This window comes from Lutra lutra, chromosome 2, assembly GCF_902655055.1.
Source record: "Lutra lutra chromosome 2, mLutLut1.2, whole genome shotgun sequence".
NCBI lineage: Eukaryota > Metazoa > Chordata > Mammalia > Carnivora > Mustelidae > Lutra > Lutra lutra.
Window position 1 is genome coordinate 62825874 of NC_062279.1, and position 6747 is coordinate 62832620.

Here is a 6747-nt window from a genome sequence, read left to right on the forward strand (position 1 = left end):
TTACAAGGAAAAGTGAGAGACAAGGTTTCAGCTGTGCTTCGGTATTCCAATAATTGCATAAAAAAGAAAATGAGTAAGTAGTGATAAATGTCAATATGAAAAGAAAACAAATCACATGATAGAGTAACAAAGAGGCTACTCTGGGTGATCAGAGAAAACCTTTCTGAAGGTGTGCAATTTAAGCAGAGAGCCAAATGATGGGGAAAATGTCCACAATGCTAATATTTGGAAAATGAGCACTTCAAGGCACAGGGAGCAATTGGTGAACAACCTATATTAATGCCCTAAGGTAGGATGATCTTGGCATGTGTATTAGTTTCTTATTGCGGCTGTTAACAAGCTACCTCAACTTTGTGGTTTGAAACAACACAAACGTGCTATCTCACAGTTCTCAGGCTCAGAAGTCAAAAGTGGATCTCACTGAGCTAAAATCAGCATATCAACAGGTCTGCACTCTTTTCTGGCTTTCTAGAGGAGAATCTATTTCCTTTTCCTGCTTCTAGGGGCTACTTGCATTCCTTGACTTTTGGGTTCCTTCAGCATCAAAGTCAGCAACTGCCCACCCAGTCTTTCGCAGGATGAATCATTCTGATACAGACTTTCTGCTCTTTCTTTCACTTATAAAGACCCTTCTAATTATTTATGATGGGTTCTCTAAGTTTGCAATGTCTCCATCTTGAGATCCTTACTTTAATCACAACTGCAAAGTCTCTCTTGCCATGTAAAGTAACATATTCACAGGTTCTGGGGATTAGAATGTAGCCATCTTTGGGGGCACTTATTCTGCCGATGTGGCATGTTAAAGGTATAGAAAGAAGGCCAATATGACCAGAGTGTAGTGTGTTGCAGGGGAAGGGGACAGAGTGGGAACAGGTAGATTACGTATGTGTTTGTAGACCCCAGGTTATGAAGTACAGATTTTATATAACTGTGGTGGGAAGCTACAGGAAGATTTTAAGCAAGGAAAGAACATATTGGCTGTTGTGGGTTGCAGGAGCTTTAAAGAAGAAGGAAAACCAGTTAGGAGGCTTTGGGAGTAGTTGAAGGGAGAGCTCTTGTTGGCCTACACAGGAGAGAGAGTGGTAGTGGAGAAAGAAAGGCAGATCATTTCTGTTTTGTTACAGAGGCAGAGACAGCATTTGCTGCTGGATTAGGTTTAGATGATTCAGGATGAGTCCTAGGTTTAGCTAAATTCACTGGTTGGGTAAATGTTGGTATCATTCACAAAGGTGAAAAAGACAGAAAAGAGCAAATTTAGTAAGGAAAATCAAGATTTATTTTGAGACAGCCTTGAAATACCTGTTAAAAAATTCACTTGAGGGGCGCCTGGGTGGCTCAGTGGGTTAAGCCGCTGCCTTCGGCTCAGGTCATGATCCCAGGTCCTGGGTTCGAGCCCCACATCGGGCTCTCTGCTCAGCGGGGAGCCTGCTTCCTCCTCTCTCTCTGCCTGCCTCTCTGCCTACTTGTGATCTCTGTCTGTCAAATAAATAAATAAAATCTTTAAAAAAAAAAAATTCACTTGCCAATTAGCCAGTTGGTTAAACAGTTCAGAGTTAGGGCAGGGCTGGAGTTAAAAATTTAGGAGTCATTGGCATGAGTGGTCTTTAAAGCCATGAGAGTCAGTGTGTACGGAAAAGATTACCCAGAGAGTCAGTGTGTTCAGAAAAGAATTGCAATAAAAGAAGACAAGGAAACTACCACCCTCCAGAGATCTCACCCTCTTTTCAGACATACAGCCCTGCTCTACTCAAACATCTTCAATGGCCCTATGCATACTGTAGAACAAAATCTACATTCCTTAGTCTAACATACCATGATCTACATATACTGTAGGTCAGAGTGAGTGACTTAAACAAAATTTATTTTCTCACAGTTCTGGAAGAACTGGAAGTTCAAGATCAAGGTGCTGGCATGGCTAGTTTCACTCTCTGGCTTGCAGAAGGCTGACCTCTTGCTGCCTCTTCCCACTGTCTTTTCCCTGTGTGCCCATACATCCCTGGTGTCTCCTTCTTCTCAAAAGGGCAATAGTCTTGTAGGATGGGAGCTCCACCCTAATGGTCTTACTTTATCCTAGTTCCCCTTTAAAGACTTTGTCTCCAAAAGGTTACATTTCCAGGAACTGGAGGTTGGGAATTCAACATATGAATTTTGGGAGGAAAAAATTCAGCCTATAATAGTGGACTTAGAGAATGTGACTGAAGTGATTACATGGCACTTCCAAGAGTAGATTTCAAAAAAACTATGGCTTCTGTCTGGGATCTTCTCTCCAGCTTGTGTTTTGTCTGAGGGAGGCCAACTGCCATGAGGTAAGCTACTATCAAGAGGCCCAGTGGCAAGGAGGTGATCTCTCCCTCCTATAACCAGCCAGAACCTAAGGCTTAGAAGTGGATCCTTCAGTACAGTGTCAAGGCTGCAGGCCTGGCCTTCACTGCAGCCCGTGGCACCCAGCTAAGTGATGCCCAGATTTATGACCCCTAAAAGCTGTGAGATAAATCATGTTTGTTGTTTTAAGATGGGAAATTTGGGGAGTAGCTCATTACACAGTAATAGGGAACTAATACCCAAGCCAAATGGAAAAAAGTTGCAAAAAGGCTACAGTAAGCATAGACAACTCAGTCAGAAAGTTTTATTATGCTGTTGAACACAGGAATTATCTGGGAACTGTGGAAAGATGCAAATCAAAGAGGAGTTTCTTCTTTTGAAGATGAGTGAAATTAGAGCATTTCCATATGTTGATAAAATAATCCATTAGAAAGAGAAACCTTATCAGTGAAGGAGAAATAGGGATTATGATAGGCAGAATAATGACCTCTGCCAAAGATGTCTACTTCTCAATCCCTGGAACCTGTGACTATGTTACTTTACATGGCAAAAAGGGACTTTGTAGTTGTATTTAGGTTAAGGACCTCAAGATAGGAAGAATATGCTGGATTATCCAGTAGGCCCAACGTAATCACAAGGGACTTTAAAAGATGGAAGAGGGCTGCAGGAGTCAGAGAAGGAGATGTGAGATGCAGGTAGAAGATTTAAAGTGATGAGATGATGAGAAGGGGTCCATGAGCCAAGAAATGTAGGCAGCTGGCGAAGGCAGGGAAATACCCCTCCCACCCCACCCCCCACCAGCCTCCAGAAGAAGGCAGCCCTGCTAACACATTAGTTTCAGCCCAATAAGACCTATTTCAGATTTCTGACCTCTAAAACTGTAGGATAAGAAATTTATGGGGTTTTGGTCTACTAAATTTATGATAATTTGTTACAGCAACTATAGAAAATTCATACAATGGCTAACTTAAGTACTTGAGAAGGCAAATATTGACCCTTCTATAAAGATGGGAAGGAGGATAAAATCTTTTGGCCCTCATGTAGCTGAGGTTTGGAGGAATTTAAGAGCACAGGCAAACCCTCTGTATCACCAGACCATATTAACCTGGCAAATGACCATTTGTCCTGTAAAAAGATATTTTCTATATGATAGTTTAGGATTTCTTTAAGAGATACATAACTACATAGAGACAGATCCAAAAGAAGAGATACTGAATTAACCAGCTGTATATTCTGATTATCACTGTGTAACAAACCACCCCGAAACAGAGGCTTAAAACATGAACCAGTTACTTAAGAATACAGCTCTCAAAGACAGGAAACAATGTGTGTTGGAGAGGGTGTGGAGAAAGGGAACCCTCTTACACTGTTGGTGGTAATGCAAGTTGGTGCAGCCACTTTGGAGAACAGTGTGGAGATTCCTTAAGAAATTAAAAATAGAGCCTCCCTATGACCCTGCAATTGCACTACTGGGTATTTACCCCAAAGATACAGATGTAGTGAAAAGAAGGGCTATCTGTACCCCAATGTTTATAGCAGCAATGGCCACGGTCGCCAAACTGTGGAAAGAACCAAGATGCCCTTCAACGGACGAATGGATAAGGAAGATGTGGTCCATATACACTATGGAGTATTATGCCTCCATCAGAAAGGATGAATACCCAACTTTTGTATCAACATGGATGGGACTGGAAGAGATTATGCTGAGTGAAATAAGTCAAGCAGAGAAAGTCAATTATCATATGGTTTCACTTATTTGTGGAGCATAACAAATAGCATGGAAGACAAGGGGAGATGGGGAGGAGAAGGGAGTTGAGGGAAATTGGAAGGGGAGATGAACCATGAGAGACTATGGACTCTGAAAAACAACCTGAGGGTTTTGAAGGGGCGGGGGGTGGGAGGTTGGGGGAACCAGGTGGTGGGTATTGGAGAGGGCACGGATTGCATGGAGCACTGGGTGCGGTGCAAAAACAATGAATACTGTTATGCTGAAAAGAAAAAAAAAAAAGAATACAGCTCTCAGGGTGACTTGGAGGCTCAGTTGGTTAAGCTTCTGCCTTTGGCTCAGGTCATATTCCCAGTATCCTGGGATTGAACCTAATGGGTCCTGGGATTGAGTCCTGAGTCCTCATTTTCCAGTATCCACACTCCAACCACAGCATTCCCCTTGATTTCTTTCTTTCCTACTCTATAATTAATCATTCACCATTTTAGTTTTTCCTTCTCCAAAATTGTACTTATTTGTGTGTAACCCGTTTGTTTTATTACTACCCTTGTTCAATTATTCATTTCCTTTTACCTGGACCATTGCAATTGGCTCTACATAACTGATCTCTCCATCTCTGTCACTCTAATAACACCAGTTCTCTGCTCAGGTAATATTTCATATCTTCCTACAAGGTACCTGGGACACAATAGGTTTTGTGTTCATGAAAGCCTCCCTGAATTCAGTCACCTGTGTGATGCTGACAGGGTCAAACTTCTGAGCCTACAAAACTGGGAAACAGCCCCTGAATGGTAATAAAACCACCACAGTAAGTAACTTCTTAGTAGCCAGCCAGTTTGTTTTTTCCTGGTAACTCCCCACTGGTAGTTTGCCATTTAAACTATGACAAGAATTATTTTCCTCATAGTACAAATGTGAAAATGAAGAAAGATAAGCTAAATTTCCCCATGACCAACCAGTGGCAGATTCAGTCTTCAAACTTGAGTAAGCTTGACCTCAGAACCTCAGGCAGTAGACCTTAGTGACTAAGACTTCAAGCATCCAACTGTCCAGGTTAAAATCCTGACTCTATTTCTTACTGCTATTCCACGTGACTCTGGGAAAGTCACTTGACATTACTTAACCTTAGTTTCCACATCTGAAAATGGGGAGTAACTGTCATATCTACTTTTATGGGTTGTTATGATGATAAGTAAATATGTCAGAAACATAACCAATGTCAAAAAATATTATCATACTTTCTCCCTTATATCTTGACCCACATCAAATTGTGCAACTTCTCTGAAAGCTTTCCTGCTCTCTTGAGCCAGAAATAATGTTTCCCTGTTGTGCATTTCCTCCCTTGTTGCAGTTACATTAAAGTTATTTGTGTACCTACTTTCCTCTACTATATTGGAAGCTTCTTAAGAATAAGGATTGTGGTTTGTTTGTTTGTTTGTTTTGCTGTCATCCACACCAACTAACATGGCACCATGAGATATAATAAGCATTTGATATGTTTATTGACTGGAATAATTGATTCAGAATCAGAGGATATAATGTAGAGAGAAAAAAAAGCAGGATTTACCTTTATGTTACTATTATGCTGTGTATCAGAAGTTAAAATTTTCCTGGATTAATTTATTTGTTTCAGTTCCATATCACCTTGTCAATTCACTTGTTGGTAGCATATATTCTGAGTGTTTACTATGTTGACAGAGCAAACCAGGTGTTTCAGGTCCTATGCTGATGAGCATGTAATGCAGACATGGCATAAATGTCTCCCATGATACATATAAGCTTGAGTAATGAAGTATATACCAGGGAAATGGGTCTTTAAACCTAACAACAACAACAACAAAAAAAAAACCCCACAAATGGAAAGGTTAAAATTTGGCCTCTATTAATTCTTAGGTTCATGATCAAACTAGTTCCTTCCCAATGCTCCAAGTTGGCTCCCTATACTGTCATACTTCACCCAAACCTTACCAACACTTTCCTGTCTTTATGATGCTCTTAACTCAACCAACTCCCACACTCTCCATCAAGAACTTCTCATGTCTTGGGATACTTGGCTGGGTAAGTCAGTGGAGCATGCAACTCTTGATATCAGGGTTGTGAGTTCAAGCCCCATGTTGGGTGTAGAGATTACTTAAAAATAAAATCTTTTTAAAAAAAGAAAGAGAATGCAAGACTCAGCATGGACTTTATAAGGAAATTGGAAGTGTAGAACTTCATTCGGGCAAGTTAAATAAAAAGCCCCCCAGTGATGTACAGAAACTTAATTTAGATGGAATTATTTGGTTCAATAGTCAACCCATGTAATTCACTTATCACTGGTGGATGATTTGTGCAAATGACCATGGCATGATGATCTGATTTTATATTTTTCTTTTGAGAAATTGAATAAGTCTCATGTATGCTTTTTAAATTATTTGACATAATTACAGTTTAAATGAAAAGATCCATGAGGACATAATTCTTGACATGTCATGTAACCTTCAGACACATGTATATTTAAGAGCAATCGTTTTGATTGAGAATGCTTTTATGCTAGTAAGTATTTTTAGCCCCAAAATGTTATCATTAAAAAAAATGCTGAGTTATTTTCCTGTATTCTAAATATAGCAAAGATAAAGATACATAGTGGCCTCGCCAATTACAGCAGAATACTACCAATACATGCTTAATTTAAAAACATATTGTATCTAGCTATCTAC